The sequence below is a fragment of the Cupressus sempervirens genome, chromosome 5, assembly GCF_028749045.1.
Source record: "Cupressus sempervirens isolate cs-2001-9-10 chromosome 5, ASM2874904v1, whole genome shotgun sequence".
In the NCBI taxonomy this organism is placed as follows: Eukaryota; Viridiplantae; Streptophyta; class Pinopsida; order Cupressales; family Cupressaceae; genus Cupressus; species Cupressus sempervirens.
The window spans coordinates 679,232,809-679,250,250 of NC_143122.1; the positions used below are offsets into that span (position 1 = coordinate 679,232,809).

Consider the following 17,442-nt stretch of genomic DNA (forward strand, 5'->3'; position numbering starts at 1 on the left):
AAATCTTACATGGACATTGTATTTTTATTCTGCCATATTTTGTGTAGCTTAATCCTTGATTCCTTCACTTGCCACACAAATTGTGCCAATAAGGGCCTGGTTTTCTTTGGCTATTTCTACATTGATATTGGTTGGTTTCTGTGACATGTTAGCATAAATATGGGCAACCAATACGCTATTGATTTTGGGAGGATGTAAAATGCTACATGCCTATCAACCCCAAATACTAAAAAATACATTTAATTTATAAATAACAATGTGCATGGTTGGCGTTAACGAGTAGTTCATCCATGTGCTTGGTTCTGATTTGATGAAAACTAAATCTCTTAATAACCTGCCTCAAAAAAAATTTGACAATTGAGATTGGATATTAAAAACCACATATCTGGCTGTTTGGATGGTTTGCTTGTAACTATGTAATTAATGCATTGGATTCCGGTTGGATCAGAATTTTGCTAATACCCATTTTGTCTGAATTGTTAAGGTAGCTCTTCCACAAGAATTTTTTTCTGCTTTAGATAACTTGCATTTCATTGCAGGTTTCTGCGGTGTATTGATTGGAAAGTAATAGTGGCTCATTTAATAAAATTATCAAATTTGTGGGATACTCAGCTTTAGAACCTGCACAAACATACTCATGTTAAATATTTTTATGGATCTGTCCAAAGAGTTCTATCCATGATTTTGATGTATTAGATTTTAAAGGTTTGCATGGATAATGATCAGTTCTAGTTAGGGGTTGAGGTGCAGGTTTTTCCCTTTTGGCATGAAACACCTGTTAGTGCTCTAGTATTATGAATTTTATCAAGCTCCAGGGCATTAAGGACAAATTTCATAGGTCCGTTGTGTAATGACATAGGGTGGAGCCATTAGTAAATCTTACAGCTAAGGACTAATACAAATTTTAATATTGCCAACCTTGGAGATGCATCTTAGTGAAAGGCTTATGATGCTCATAATTGTTCTTTTAACAATGTGATTTAGCAAATATGGTAGGTGATAGTTTCAGTTTCCCTGATGTCTTCTTTTAACTCTTAGGTAGTGTTTCTCTGAGCTTCTAAGACTGAGGGATGTAGGGAAATAGTTTTGAGGACGGCAATTTTTTTCCAAAAGGTTATGGCTACTAAAGTAACTTCAAGAAACTAGGAGAAGCTGAAATTTTGAAAAGTAAATACAATGTACTGAATTTGCAATGACCATCTTCCCACTCCTACCTTCTAGAGGCTTTAACTTTTAAAAGTTTTTCTTTAACAAATTAGCTTTTTTTAGAACATTATGTAGAAAATGATGCAGGCTGTCTAGTTCTAAGAAAGATGGCATCCTTTCTGAGTCTCTGAGTCTTGAGGATGTCTGGAACATCAGGAACATCTTCCACTCCCCAGGTAATGCAATATGCATTCCCATGGAACATTGCATTAAGGCTGTCTTTTGGATGACAACTCTTTCTTCTATGGGGTACTTGATGTCATGGTTATATGTTGGGAAGATTGTTCCATTGGTAGAATTTTGTTGTTCTTGATGCACTTCTAGAGATTCATAAATATGTAAAAAGGCATTGACATACAAGAAACTTCATGATAGATGAGAAATCAATACAAGATTGTATGTAAGGATTTCATGTCATACCCACCCCATGATTAATCTATTTCAAATAATGTATCAATATGGGGCAAAGGTGTCGTGGTCACAAGAAGTATATAATACTTAAATTGGCAAATGGATATTAAGTAAAGCTCTTGAAGAATTGACTATTTCAGAAACAACATATCATTGTCACTGATTATACAAAATTGATAAAGAATCTCCTATTGAGTTTGAGATTCAAATCACATGTTTTAGAAAATAACAAATATTTCACTGTTAGTAAATTGAATGCTTTTGTGATGTCTGGCAACTCATTCGACAATTATTATGTTTGATGGGCATGATGAATTGTCTCTTCTGCAAAGCTTCGTATATGAATTCATTTTTCATGCAATAGATTTAATTTTAATCAAATAATCCATATTTAATAAAAAGCCAAAGAACAGTATTAGTAATAGAATAAAAAATCCTATGTCACACAGATCTGTCATGGCAGTTATACTTTATATGCAAAAATCTATAGTTTTTATGACCGTTTTAAAAATAATTGTCTATAATACTATATTGAGGAACACATGCTTGATAACTTATTCTGCCCCATTTTCAAGGCATGAAGTATTTAACATTCAAAGACGTTGAAAAAGAGTTGGTACTGCTCCCTAAATTAATCTTTAACAAGCAAGAGAAACCATGTTTACTATAGATTTTAAGCTAATCATTTAGAAATATCTTAAGAGGCATTCAGAGCATTTTTCACAGGCGAGAATAGAAAATATTAGACACTAAATCATTATTTTGAATTTGACCCCACTTTATTTTGGCCTTTGTTCATTTTCTCTTTTAGTATCAGTTTTAATCATTTCTACAAGGAGATGAGACTTGTTCTATTATACATCTACGTGAACACCAATTTAAAACTGATAAAATGAATCTATCTTCAATCTAGTAGGTGTTAGGGGCTGCAGTTTCAAGATTTGTTTGAAATTTACAAGTCAATCTATCTCTTTTATATTGCTTAAGAGTTTCATTGTTTGTCACAGGATGATGCACATATCTTCTGTTTGCCTAGTCAGATCAAGGAAGAAATAAGATCTGTTCTAGATCTTATAGAAGTAATATTGTTTCAATTTGGTTTTAAGAGCTATGAAGTCAACTTATCAACAAAGCCTGAGAAAGCAGTGGGTAGTGATGATATTTGGGAGAAAGTGACTTTTGCTTTGAAATACGGCCTTCAAGACAAGGGTTGGGATTATTCTGTTGATGAAGGAGGAGGTGCATTTTATGGTCCAAAGATTGATCTTAAGATTGAAGATGCCCTTGGAAGAAAGTGGCAATGCTCAACAATTCAGGTAAACATATTTGGCCTATACTCATGAATTTTAATTAGTATAATCTTGGGGAGTTGACTTTGATTTTTCTAATCAAAATAATACTGTGGAAATCTGTATGTAGGTGGATTTTAATTTTCCTGAGCGATTTGATTTATTCTATGTTGATTCAAACTCAGAGAAACACAGGCCAATAATGATTCATAGAGCTATCCTAGGATCTCTTGAACGCTTCTTTGGCATATTAATAGAGAATTACACTGGTGATTTTCCCTTGTGGCTGTCTCCAGTATAAGCCCGTCTTTTACCTGTAACAGACACCCAGGTCTATAGATTGATTGCATGTTCATATTTTGTTTTTCCTACAAAGGGTTTCAGGTTGACTAATTAATATTGGAATTCAACAGGTACCGTACTGTCAGAAAGTGGTGGAAATGATGAGGAAAAAAAATATTAGAGCAGAAATATCATATGGTGAGCATCTTAGCAAACTAATTCAAAATTCAGAAACACAGAAGATACCATTAATGGCTATTGTGGGGCCAAAGGAGGTGGAGAGTGAAACTTTAACTGTTCGTTCAAGGCATGGTGGAGAACTAGGAATGATGACCGTCAATGAGGTTATAGAAAAAATTGAACAAGCAGTAGCTGCCAGAAGTTTTGTGTAGTGGATGGTTGGAAATGGTTGTCATGACAGTTTTTGCAGGACAATAACCTTTTCTTGTTTTCATTATCTTTTTTGATAGCTGAGGAAATCAGTAATGAAAGCCAAGAAGCTTTTTTCCATCTAGAAAATATTTTTTTAGGCAACATATTTCAGTTCACACATCCGTATTCCCAACTGTTGTTGGTATCAATTTCCTATGCTATTTCATGTTGTATTTAAACCTCCACTATGGGAAGATGTGTCAATATTTATTTATTGTAGGCACAGATCAATCTGTCCAGATAATTACTGTGAATATTCATCATTCAACATGGTGAATATTCATCATACAAATGCTAGATATTAAAAGCTGATAAGATTTTTATGGCCTCAGAAACAAATGTAATAAATTTGATTAAATAACCATTCTGACATGTGTCTAGGCTTCTTGTTGGTGTGAGCTTTATGACAGACAACACAAAATAAAATACCAAGGGGTACTTTATCCTCTCTTGATCAAAATCTTTATGTTCTAAACAGATGAACTATGTGATCACAAAGACAACTCCAAGGTTCCAAATGTGTGTGTTTTTAATGTCCAGGATAGACTATCATGGTAGGATGATTTGTTGAAAACCTCCAAGGATACTTACATGGTTATTCAAGATTTGATCATTCAACTTTTGAATTTCCCTTTTCTTTTTTCTTTTTTTGAAATTTTGTGGGTTTAACACTTACAAAGATTTCTGAAATGAAGTGTAAAAGAGTAGGGTTTATGAAGATAATTTTAACCTTATACTAATCCAATGAACTTAGGGCCCATTTGGTTGCGGGCATAGGAATTGAGAATAGGCATGTAATATTGGGAATAGGAATGGCATAGGAATTGAGAATAGGCATGATCTGATGCTTTGGGGCTCAGTAGCCGAGAAAGTGGGCAGTGAATTGCAACAAAGCTACTACTTGCAAGACACTACAGTTCTAGTGGTTAAGGGAGGCCATGTTACTGAGTTCAATGGAAGAGTACTCAACACCACGGGTAATACACAACTGATGATCAATCTCCAAATTCCAAAGACAGCGGAGTTAAATTCATGGTTCAATGACAATGTTAAGGACAATGGTGAGCCATCGATTAGCTATGCCCCACAACCTCCTGCAGTATTGAGAATGACAATTCATGACATACATGATCAAACTGTGTGTTCTACTTGTGCTATAAAGTGCATCGTGAAAGCAACCATTATAGAGGTCAACATAGACAAGCTATCCTACCCAGCTTGCCCCAACCAAGTGGCAGGAAAGCAATGCAAGAAAAAGTTTTCTGAAAATGCAAATGAAGAATGGTATGGTAAAAAATGCGACAAGAAATTTACGGAATGCAATTATAGCTACATGGTCCGCCTATAATTGCAAGACCACACTGGGGAGCTATGGGCAACCGCATTTGATGAAGGAGCAATACAACTGCTCAACATGACTGCGAACACATTGCTAGAGCTAGCAGCTGAAGATGATGCTTGTGGCAGGGCTGCTGTGGCGGAGACGGTAGTTGGCATCGCCGCCACAGTGGCCCCGCCATATTTCTAACCACGGATGTCACAATTGTGACATCTGCACACGCATTGTGACGAAATAAGCATCGCATGCATAGCGATGCCATCGCAATTGATGATTTTGCATCGCAATTGCAACACATTTGCAAACATTGCGACGGCCAGCAGCGTCGACAACACCGTCACAAGTTTCCATGGACGTCGCAAGTGCGATGCCCACGGAAGAATTGTAAAGGCTACCACCTCAGCAAACCTAAGGGCAGATGCTGACGCCACCCCGTTGCAATGCATGGTGAAGACGTCGAAATTGTGACAGGAACCACATCCATTGCGACGGGAGCAATGATCGAATAGAATGTTGAGCTTGCGATGGATAGGTGTCTAAATTGCGACATCCAAGAATAGACGTCGTAATTTGTGACTAAAAAACAATGACGTCTATTGCCGTCGCAGTGGCGACACATTTGCGTTACAATTTTGACACTTAGCTATCACAAATCGATGCCAAATGTATTAGTGTATAATAGAAGCTTTGGTACAAGATTTTACAAGCTGAGGTACAAGATTTTACAAGCTGTACAGGAGGTATTTACAAGCTCCATTAGATTTTGGATATTTGGTTGGAACACCAAGGGAACAAGCAGGTGTTTTATGGGATAGTGGGTGAATGGATGAGGGATAGGATAGTGATAGATAATGGATTAGTCTTAGTACACAAGGTGCCTGAATTACCAAGTTTTCACCAAGGTACCTATCCAAGGCACTTGAATTGCCAAGTTTTCACCATTGGACGCTTATTTCTCTTTACTATTTTTTTAAAAAAAATTCAAAAGCTGGGTATACCAAGGATCTTCAAGCATAGAACTTCTTGAGATGAATGATGTTAGTAGGATCATTCAAGAGTTCTCCTTCTGGTGTAGATAGCTGATAGGCTCCAGAGCCAAAGGAAGCAGTGACAACATAAGGACCAAGCCATGTAGGTTCAAACTTGCCTTTCTTTTCTCGATCTGCTTTGACTTTCATGTTTTCTTTGAGGACCATGTCACCTGGCTGAAAGTGTCGTGGAAGCACCTTCTTGTTGAAATTCCTTTTGAGATGAGTTTGATAGACTGTGAGATGATCATAGGCTTGTTGTCACTTCTCGTCTAAGAGATCTAGCTGGGTGAGCCAAGCTACTCTGTATTCTTCATCTGATATTTGCCCTTGCAAAGATATGTGCAAGGAGGGAAGTTCAACCTCTATAGGTAGTACCACTTCGGCACCATAGACTAGGGAGTATGGAGTTGTGCCTGTGGATGTACGGAAGGAAGTTTGATAGGCCCATAGGGCTGGATTTATTTGTAGGTGCCAATCACGACCGAAATCATTGACAACTTTCTTTAGGATTTTGAGGAGGGTTTTGTTAGTTGCCTCTGCCTGGTCATTACCTTGTGGGAAATATGGGCTAGAAAAGCGGTGATGGATGCGGAGGGAAGTGCATAATTCTTCCATGTTGAGATTTTCAAAATTACCTCCGTGGTTGGTGAAGATGGTGGATGGGATGCCGAAGTGGCAAACAATGTGGTACAAGATGAACTTGGAGACCTGAACTCCTGTAGCTGAGACTAGGGGGACTTCTTCCACCCATTTAGTGAAATAGTCTGTAGCTGTTATTATCCATTTATGTCCATCAGATGAGAGGGGTGTGATAGTTCCAACTAGATCAAGGCCCCAACAAGCGAAAGGCCAAGGTGGTGCAATAGGCTATAGATTCTGTGCTAGAGCGTGCACAAGATTTGCATGTTGCTGACATGGGAGACACTTTCTGACAAAGTCATAGGAGTCTTTTTCAATAGTAGGCCAATAGTAGTCTGCTCTAAGGATTTGTCACGCTAGGACAATACCACTCATGTGGGCACCACAAAGTCCATAGTGTACTTCCTTTAACACCATCGTGGCCTCATTTTGGTCTAAACATCGAGAGTATCGTGATAACCCCGACGATATAGGGTATTGGCTATGATAACATAGTGGGATGATTTTTGGATGAGGTTCTGGCGTTGGGTACGTGTGAGGTGAGGGGATATGATACCATCGTTAAGGTAAGCGTGAATCTCATGGTACCAAGGGGATTGGGGACCAACTAAGATACAAACACGATTTGAATCCTCATTTGCATAGGCGGGTGTGAGGAGTTGCTCCACTAAAAACTCATACTGTGTAGCTGTTTGGGGAATTTCCAAGAGCGAGCCTATAGTAGCCATAGCATCTGCTGCTTTATTCTGTATTCGAGGCACTTGTGTAAATTGAAGCCTTGTAAAATGCTGGGTTAGCTGATCAACTAGCTCTTTGTAGGGTAATAGCTTTTCATCTTTGGTTTGATATTCATTTAGGGCTTGCTTGATGATGAGCTGAGAATCACCAAAGATTTGTAGCTCAGCAATGTTCCATTCTGTAGCTATCTTTAATCCTACTATGAGGGCCTCATATTCAGCTATATTGTTGGTGCTAGGGAATTGTAGCTTGAAGGCTTTTGGAATGCAATCTCCTTGAGGTGTGACCAACAATATTCCTACCCCTGATCCATGAGATGTGTATGAGCCATCAAAATAAAGTTTCCATGGGGGTTGTTCTTCAATTAGACAGATATGCTCATCTGGAAATTCTGTGATCAACGGATAAGCATCGATTAGAGGTGCATCAGCTAGGTGATCTGCTATAGCTTGCCCTTTGATTGCCTTTCTATCCACATACTGGATGTCAAATTCGCTAAGGAGCATAACCCATTTGACCAAATGGCCTGTAAGTGTTGTTCTGGAGAGCATATACTTGAGAGGGTCAATCTTAGAGACTAGTTGGATGGTATGACTTAGCATGTAATGGCGAAGCTTTTGAGTTGAGAAAACAACTGTCAAAAAAGCTTTTTCCATAGGAGTATAATTGAGTTCATAACCAACTAGGGTTCTACTGATGTAGTAGATGGCTCTTTCTCTGCCATAGTCATCGAGCTATGCTAGAAGTGCCCCTAGAGCAGTAGGCATTGCTAATATGTACAAAATTAGGGGACGACCAGGAACTGGTGGAACCAAGATAGGGGGATTGGTGAGATACTACTTGAGCTAATCGAAGCTGCACTGACATAAAGGATCCCACTTGAAGTTCTCATCCTTCTTTAGTAAATGTGAAAATGGTGTACACTTATCTGCAAGCTGGGAGATGAAGTGCCAGACAGATTGAAGCTTTCCCTAAAGAGAGCGAAGCTATCGTAGTGTCTGGGGAGGAGGCATGTCTAAGATAGCCTTGACCTTCTTGGGGTCGATCTATATACCTCGTTTAGACACTATAAAGCCTAGAAGCTTGCCAGATGTGACCCCAAAGACACACTTCTTGGGATTCAGCATGAGATGATATTTGGCTAACCTATCAAAGACTTTCGCCAGGTCAGCAAGATGATCCATGAAGGTATGAGATTTGACCAAGATATCATCCACATAATCCTCCAAAATGCTATGGATGAGATCATGAAAGATGGCTGGCATAGCTCTTTGATAGGCAGCCCCAGCATTCTTTAGGCCAAAAGGCATCATATTGTAGCAAAAGGTTCCCCAAGGGGTAGTGAATACTGTCTTATGCTAATCCTCTTTTGCAATCTTGATTTGATTATACCCAGAAAATCCATCCATGAGGGACAAAATTTCATGTCCAGCTGTAAGATCTACAATCATATCTATGTTGGGCAAGGGAAAATCATCTTTTGGACAGGCTTTGTTAAGATCTCTGAAATCAGTGCAGATTCTGATGTCACCAGAAGGCTTAGTGACGGGGACCATGTTGGAGATCCACTCTGAATAGTCAATAGGTTGGATAACCTTAGCAACTAACATTCTTTCTAACTTAGCTTTGACTAGTAATGCCACCTTGGGGTGCATTTTTCTAAGCTTTTGTCTGACGGGCTTGATCTATGGATTGACTACAAGATGATGAACTACAAACTTTGGATCAAGCCCTGGCATGTCTTGATATGACCATGCAAATTGGCCAATGTTCTCTCTTAAGACCTCAAAGAGGAGATCAGCTTTGTCTTGTGATAGGGATGCATCAATGTGAACAAGCCTAGGGATCTCTGAAGAACCGATGTTGACTTCCCTAGTATCCTCAATTAGAATAGAAGATATCTCTGGTCGATTATCTTGAGGAGGTAATGCTAAATCCTCATGTTCTGCTTATGGCTCTGGATGTTCCCACTAAGGGGTTCTCTTCGCTACCTTAGCTAGTCTCAGATTCACCTTAGTTCCAGTTTTGGGTGTATCGAAACTAGGTTGGGGATTTTCTCCAAAATACCCCTTGGGATCTAGCTTGTAGATATAGGCAGAATCTGGCTTTGTTTTCTTGTGAGGTGTTTTAGCTCCCATGAATCTTAGAAGTGCTTCCTCTGATGTGAACTCATCAATCTGTATGACACTTGGTTGGTCTCAATCTATGAGTTGTGGATGGGCGAGTGGTAGGTTAATGAGGTGGATGGATAGTTCTTGGAGAAGAAAGTCTCCGAGGGAGATTTGGTCTAGGATATCGTCATAGGCTCTCTTGTCAACTTCCTCAGGAATGTCTTCAATTTTGAAAAGGTCGTGGTGAATGTTCAAAAAAGCATGATCGTCCGTATTGGTGCCCTTAGTTGTGGGTATGCCAAAGCCAAGACCTGACTTCAATTCCCACTTGTGTGCGTTGATGGGGCACTGCATGCCTCTTTCTTCTGGTCCTAGACCACCACCTTGATAGTTCCATTTGTCAGTGATGAGCTTATGTTCTTGGGGATACTTCTGGCTGAAGTGATCAAGGCGTGCCTGATTCCTTTGAGGTGCATCCTTATGTAACCAATTGTTGATATCTGCAGTGAGCTCCTCATGAAGAGGGATTTTTGAGGATACAAAGGTTGTTGGGCCAAACTGTTTGTATTAAGGAGGTGGAATCTCCTTAGCTTTTTGATATGTTGGTCATCCATGGGCATGTGGATCAAGTGGGAGTGCCCCGACAATAAATGCATCCGATAGACTATACTCTCCATAGCCCTTGTTATTGATCTTCACGGTAGACAGGTTAGAGGCGAGGATGGTTTCTGGATCATTACAAGTGTGGGATGAGCTGGTGATGGATGTGCCGATATCAATTCTAGGGCAATGGTTTGTATATGAAGCTTCAACCGCATTGCAGTAAGCAAAGGGTTCTGGATCGGCATGGATGGTTACCTCAGTGCCTTGATGCAAAAATTTGACGCACTAATGGTAAGTGGATGGAACGGCTTTCATGGCATGAATCCATGGGCGACTGAGGAGGATGTTGAATGGTAGGTTTAGATCAATAACATGGCAGAGTGTTTCTTGGATGACTGGCCCAACCTTGATTTGTAGAAAAATAGTTCCTTCTATGGTTCTTTCCAAGTTGTCATAAGCTTTGATGGTGATAACCTCGCTGATGATATCTGCCTCAGTATACCTAGCTTGTTTTATGAATTTTAGGGTGCAAATATTCAAGGTTGATCCATTATCTATCATTACTCTTTTCACGGCAAAATTGGATACCATGATGGCTATGCGAAGTGGAAGGGTGTGATCTGGCTCGACCACGGTTATGTCGATGGGTTTGAACGATAGGGCACATGAGGATGAAAGGTGTCCAACAAGATTGCGAAAATCAGTAGCATTGATATCAAAAGGGACATGGGATTCTATGAGAGCACTTTCAAGGATGTTCTTGTACACAGGACTAGTGCGAAGAAGGTCTAAAATGGAGATTTGGGTTGGCATGTTCCCAAGGTGTTCCAAGATATTGTATTGGCTTTTTGATGGAGCTGATGGTGTTGGTGAAACGGGTGGGCCTGCGATGTTAAATCGAGCTCTTCGAGTGGTGACTGCACACTCATTGTTTGGTCCTTGGATTTTGATAACATTGACAGAAGGCTCTTTCTCAGATATACAATCTATAAGGCTACCATAGTCTATATAGGATGAAGTGTGGTCATTGTTCTTTCCATGTTGTTGGTTTGGCTGACGGTTGTTGGTGTTGTTGCTGTTGGTTTGGATAGGTGCTTTTCCAGGATTTTGATTGTTGTGAGGAGGAAAAGCATTTTGATAGATCTGTAAGCCTGCATTGGGAGAGGTTTGGGCACCAACAGTGATTTCCTTCTAATCAATGAGGTCCTGCACATAGTCTTTCAGTTTCATGCATCTAAGGGTAGTGTGACCTTTTACCCTATGAAATTTGCAATACTCATTGTCTTTGTACCATGCAGCTTTGGATTGGCTTGGGTCAATTTGTTGGGTAGAAGGAAATTTGATGAGGTTTTCCTTGACTAATTTCTCAAAAATGACATCCAATGGCTCACCAAGGGGTGTATAGTTTCTAGGTGTAGGTCAGAATCTGGGCTTTTGTCCTGTAGCTACATTGATGGCATTAGCTTGATTGCTAGACCTTTGAAAGTTTGGTCTTGGATTGTGGTTTTGATAGCTGTGGTTATTCTGCTGTTGGTAGTTGATAGCTTGTTGATTATTTTGTTGATAGGGTGGGTTAGACTGGTTGTGAGAAGGACCAACAATATTCACATGTCTGGTGTCAGTGACGCCATCTGTTGCAACATGCTTGTTTTGTTCCAATACCTAGACTTGTCATTGGAATGTGATTGATTTTGGTTGGCTTCCTTGTAAATCTTGACCACACCATCTTTAATGAGTCCTTGCTCAAGGATCATTCCTTTCTCTTTGATATCTTTGTAGGTCTGCAAATAGTTCATGGTCATGTGGTGAGCCAAGCTAGGATGGGCATTATCAATAAATATTTTCTCCAAATGGCGCTCTGGCAAGGTGCAAGATGTGCGGGTGGTAAGGTTTTGCCATCTTTGCAGATATTCAGGAAGGCTTTCTCCACCTTTTTGATTGGTGTGGACAAGATCAACTACTGATAGCTCTGTTTCCACAAGATGGGCATATTGGGCTACAAATGCCTTAGATAATTCAGCAAAAATTTTAATTGTGCCATAGGGGATTCTATAAAACCATTCAAGAGTTGGTCCAGCCAAGCTTTTGGGAAAGAGACGCAAGAGGAAGACATCATCGTATGCCACTTCTTGGAAGTGCATGTAAAATTCTTTGATATGTGTGACAGGGTCTCCTTTTCCTCTAAATTTGTCAAATTTGGGTGTCTCAAAATGCTTGGGGAATGGTGTCATGGTAATGGCTCTGTGAAACAGGTAAGGGCACACATTCTCAAACTTGAAATTTTTTGGATCATTTCCCTCTTGGATGTTCTTCAAAGTTGTTTTCATGGCTTTCCATTCTGAATTAATGGGTGATGGCTGGGGTGCCCCCAATGTAGGAGTGCCTTGAGGTAGGTATGCACTAGATGGGGCCACTAAATATGGATGGCTGTAAGGGATTTGCTGATAGGGATTGTACATTGTTTGGGCAGTTGCATGGTGGATGACAGTTTGCTGAGGGGGAGGTGGCACATAGTGTTGCATGTGTTGCGAGGCTTGCTGTTGATATGGGATTTGAGGTTGGGATTGAGGAACATAAGCTGGCTGTGGAATAAATGAATTGCTTTGTGGAAGTAAGGTATAAGATGGTTGTGAAGCTTGGGGAAAGGATCGGGGGGCTTGTGGGGTTTGACCAAGGTATGTGGGTTGCGCCCCCATTTGGGATGGTACCTACAAATAATTGGTGGTTGGCTGGATTGGTGGGTTACCTCCTAGAAGTGGCATTGAAAAGTAGTTGGTAATAGGAGGTAATGGATTAGTTGGTGGTGGAGGTGGTGGGAATTGAAAGCTAGGAAATGGAATTGATGGGGTTTGATAGCTTGGTGGCTAGATTTGGAAGCTTGGTAAAGTGGTGGTGGGAGCTTGGGTCACTTGAGAGCTAGGAAAAACATTGGTAGTAGCTTGTGGGGTTTGATAGCTTTGTGGAGTGAGAGTAGTAGCTTGTGGATTTGTGGCTGATGGCACTGAGCTCCCAAGACCTAATGGAAATGATGGGATTGTGCTTTGGGCTATGGTGAACAAGCTGGGGGTGATGAAAGGTTGATTACTTGGCCCCATGGGTGGCATCCCTATTGTATATTGCTAAGGCTGGCCAAAGATGCTAGCACTGATTTGGGAGATGGGTGGATTTGGAAGGCTAGGTTGGGGAGCAGCAGCAGCAATAGTGAAGGGCATGAACGGTGAGGTGTTTTGGGTAAAGAGGGTTTGGAGCGAAGAGGTATGAACCAAGGATGGAGTGGTGGTGGCTGGGTTGGCTTGCGGCATGGAGATTTCAACTTGGGTGAATGATGGTATGTTTGGGTCTGTTGGATCATATGGATTGGCTGGAGGCTCTTCTTTTCGCATATATTGAGGATAATTTGGATCATAAGAGCCTATGGGTGGTGGCAGCTACCCAAACAATGGGTGAGATGGATCTGATAATGGAGGGGGTCTTCCAAAGTCAAAGGTTCCTACATTGTCCCTTCGAAAACTAGCCATGATTGTCTCTTTGTTCTTGTCTATAATGGCGTTTACCAATACTACATTTCCTGGTTGGTTCATGAAAGCTTCAATGTCAGTAGATGATGGCATAGCTTTCTCTGGGCTGAAGGATGGCTGAGTGCTCAAGGGGGGTGAGGTTGTTCGATCCAAATGATAGGGCTCCATTGTTTCTTTCTTCTTGGCTAAGCAAGTGACGGGTGGCATGAAAAATGCTCCTAGGGATGAGATGCAACAAATGCTGGTGGATGCAAAAGGGAGGAAGGCTTTTCTATGCAAATGATTTCCTAGGTTGAGGCAAAGCTATATGACAAAACCTAAGGAGGATTGGGTTGGGGATTCTAACTTCAAAGATATGTTGCCAAAGCACAAAAGGTCTGCTTTCCTATGTGCAAGGTTGGTGGTGATTGTGTCAACTTAAGGATAGACTGATGATCCTTTAGGAAGAACACGAGATTGACCACTTGTGTATCCCAACCTTTAGCTCAAGGTGATGAGGGATAACAAGTGGCAAAGCTAGATTACCCTAGACAAAGCTTTGTCAAAGGGATAACCTTGGTGAGATTGGTGGTTTTGAAAGATTTTAGGAATGGCAAACTTTTAGCAAGGTGACAACAATTTTTGAAGGCTTGGATGTGAAGACTTTGGATTGCTGGCTAGATGGTTTGGTACTAAATGAGATGGATGAGCTAATAATGCTTAAGGGGATAACCTAAGATGGCTAACTTTTCTACAAAGATGACTCTAAGGTGAAGCTTATCCAAGAAGGTGTGGAGAAACAAGGGTGTCTAATCATAGAAATCATGCCTAGTTGGTAAGGCATAAGCAGGATTAACTCCTGGATGTTGGCTAAATTTGATGGTGCACTCTAACCAGGCCTCTTGAAGTGCTTCTTTGACAGCTTTATCCTCTGCTTTGTAGAGTTTGGCAATTTGAGGACTTGGTGTTAGTTCCTTTCTCTTGGCTGAAAGTTCTTGGTATGCCTGAGATGGTTTGAGTTTAACTTTGTGGAACTTTTGTTTGGGTTTGGGTTGCTTTGACATCAATTCTTGAATCTACTTGGCTTTGAGAGACCTCGATTGTTTTTCTTCAACTTGTTCAACTTCTGGAATAGGCAGTGACTATGCTAAGTGTGCCCTAAGCTAGGATTGATCAAGTTTGGCAAACATGCATTCAATAAGTAAAAGACCAAGCAATAGATAGAAACAACTAGATAGAAGTTTTGATTCCCAGAATGTGATACTTGCGCCAAGGAGTGTGTATGTTTTACAAATGTTTTGATCAGTCACTTCAAACACATTAACATCTTAGATGGTTGTCTACAAGGCTGACAGTTGGTTTAGCTAGGGAGTCCTCGATATACCCAAGGTACGTGAGGCCCAAATTCGTAGATGAAACCAAAAAGATGCCACACAGCCGAGAGGAGTGGTAACCCACTTCTCCTCTTTCACTTCTCAAGGGTATAAAGTTCCTTGAGGCTTAGCCCGAGTGACAAAATCTTGATCCCAAGAGAGGTTTCTTTCGATTCACCTTCCGGTTCTTATACTCCACCAGAACGCTGGAGTTGAAGTCGTCCAAGGGGTGATGAAATCCCCAAGCAGGCCTCCTAAAAAGAAACAAGGTTTTGGATCCTAATCTTATGCACCCAAGATGGCCTCGAAAGACGACAAGGGGAGAGAAGACTTGGATGACCTTGGGCTAAAAAACACGCTTGTTCTTTTTACCAACTGACTCTTATGTGTGTTGATCTAGACTTTGCAAGCACTCATGTTTAAGAGACAGTGTTCAATTCCAACTTTGAAATGCGCCAACAAAGTAAAATCAAGTGAAGAATGAATACAAGAAGAAGAGTTAGGATCAACAAAAAATTAAACTCGCACGCCCAGAGGCCCTCCACATCAAGTATCAATTAATTTCCTTTAAAGCATTCAAGAGTTGTTGTCATTTTGTTTTAAGCCCAAAGCAAAGATGTGTGAGACTCGATTTGTCAAGCACGCGCCCGGAGGCCCTCCACGTCAATAGTTGTTCAATTTTAGTGCCCAAACTTGAAGTGTGATCGATTTAATCTAGATTTTTGGTCATTTAAAATTTTTGATAAAGTTAAAGCAAATGTTCAAAGACCAAGTGAGTGAGTTAGATTGTGGAACATTTAACACCTTTTTGAAGTAGACCCATCCCCATAAATGGCGCTGAGATTGCAACCGATGGTTGAATTGATGGGTGATTAGAAAAGAGGTGAGTCCAAGGAACTACTCAAATTAATTTTTGCAAATTTTTATTTAACTTAACAAAGTCTCTTAAATGTCCAAAAATCAAACTTTACCTAAATTGCATGTGGAAAAGAGATTTGTTTTGTTCAATTTTAGAAGCTTCAAATGAAGTGTTTGATATTGCAATGGTTAATTGATCCTTGGCATTCAAGATTGGATTTTGTTGTTTTAATCATGCATTCAAAAAAAAATTGATTTTAATCCATGGCATTCAAGAGTGTGTTTAGCAACATGCATTCAAAGACAAGTGATTAAACATTCAAGTTTTTTCCTTTGAGCATTCAAGATTGAGATTTTGTGTGTTGTTTTAAGAACTTTGAAGTGCTTTGTTTTAACCTTAGATCATTCAAGATTGTTTTGGACTCAAAAGTGAAAATGACTCTTTGTACTTTGGTTTTCATTCAAGATTTTGTGTTCTAGTTTGCATATTTTAAACCCAAAAATGATATTCCTAAATTGTTTTGATGCATGAAAAACCTAAGAAACATTCAAGATTTTGCAACAAGACATTTGTTTGGAAAAAATAACAAAGCTTTTAGGACAATTTTTGGCAACCATTTAGGACTCTTAGTTTTCATGAGATTTTTAAAAGAACTTTAAAATATTTGCAAATGAGGTTCATTTTATCCTTGATTGATGCTTTGAGTTTGATTTAGATTTTAGTGTGCACTTAGTGTTGATTTTGAACCTTTTGAAATAGAAACTTGAAGTTCTTTTTAAATTCCCAAAAATGAAGTGTTCCTAACTTTGCATGAATGTATCTAAAACTTTGATGTTGCAAGGATGCAAATGATTAGATTGGTTTAGTTTCACTTGTTAAAAGATTTATTTTTTTTTGCAAATTTTAAATTTTTTAATGGATTTAAGTATGATTTGGGGGTTCATTTTAAGCACTAAAAAGAAGTGTGTATGATTTTACTTCCTTTAAAAAAAAATGGCCAAGATCTCCCACAAGAAGAAGAAGAAGAAGTAGATGGAATAAGAAGAATATAGACAAGAAGAGGAAGAAGAATTCCAAGTTCTTTGTCCACCTATAAGCTTGAAAAATCTGCAAATACTATGAGATAGACTATGAGTTCCTTTGTCTTCTCCATGCTCATGTGGAGCTACAAAACTAATTTATACAATCCTACCAATCAAAAAAACAAGCAAAATTAGCCAAAATCAGCAAATGACATACAAAATTTGACTAAAAAAGCTAATGAAGATGACCCATGCGGGGTCCCACCGGGCGTGCCAAAATGTATATGAGCATTGTTAGTATGCTAATAGAAACCAAATTTAAATAAAGCTTCTACAAACTAAACAAATTCATAAACTTCAAGATAGACTAAGATGAGCTCTCAATTGAGAATATGAGTCATTAATGGACTCTCTCAATGAGAAGCTCTCTTGTTGAGTGGCTTTGTCTAAATAGATAGGATGTATGCTCAAGCTTATGCTTCAAAAAGGGCTTCAAATGGAGTTGGAATTTGGGTGTGAGTGTATGGTTTTGATGTAAAATGGCTTCTTAAAATGGCATTATGACTTTACTTCATGGATTGTGTTATTTTGCAAAGGGGAAGGATCCAAT

At 39.6% G+C, this 17,442-nt stretch overlaps 1 pseudogene; it reads left to right on the top strand.

Moving 5' to 3' along the window:
* Positions 1 to 1,346: 1,346 nt before the first annotated feature.
* Positions 1,347 to 3,233, top strand: LOC149557765 (threonine--tRNA ligase, chloroplastic/mitochondrial 2 pseudogene; annotated as a pseudogene).
* Positions 3,234 to 17,442: the final 14,209 nt, after the last annotated feature.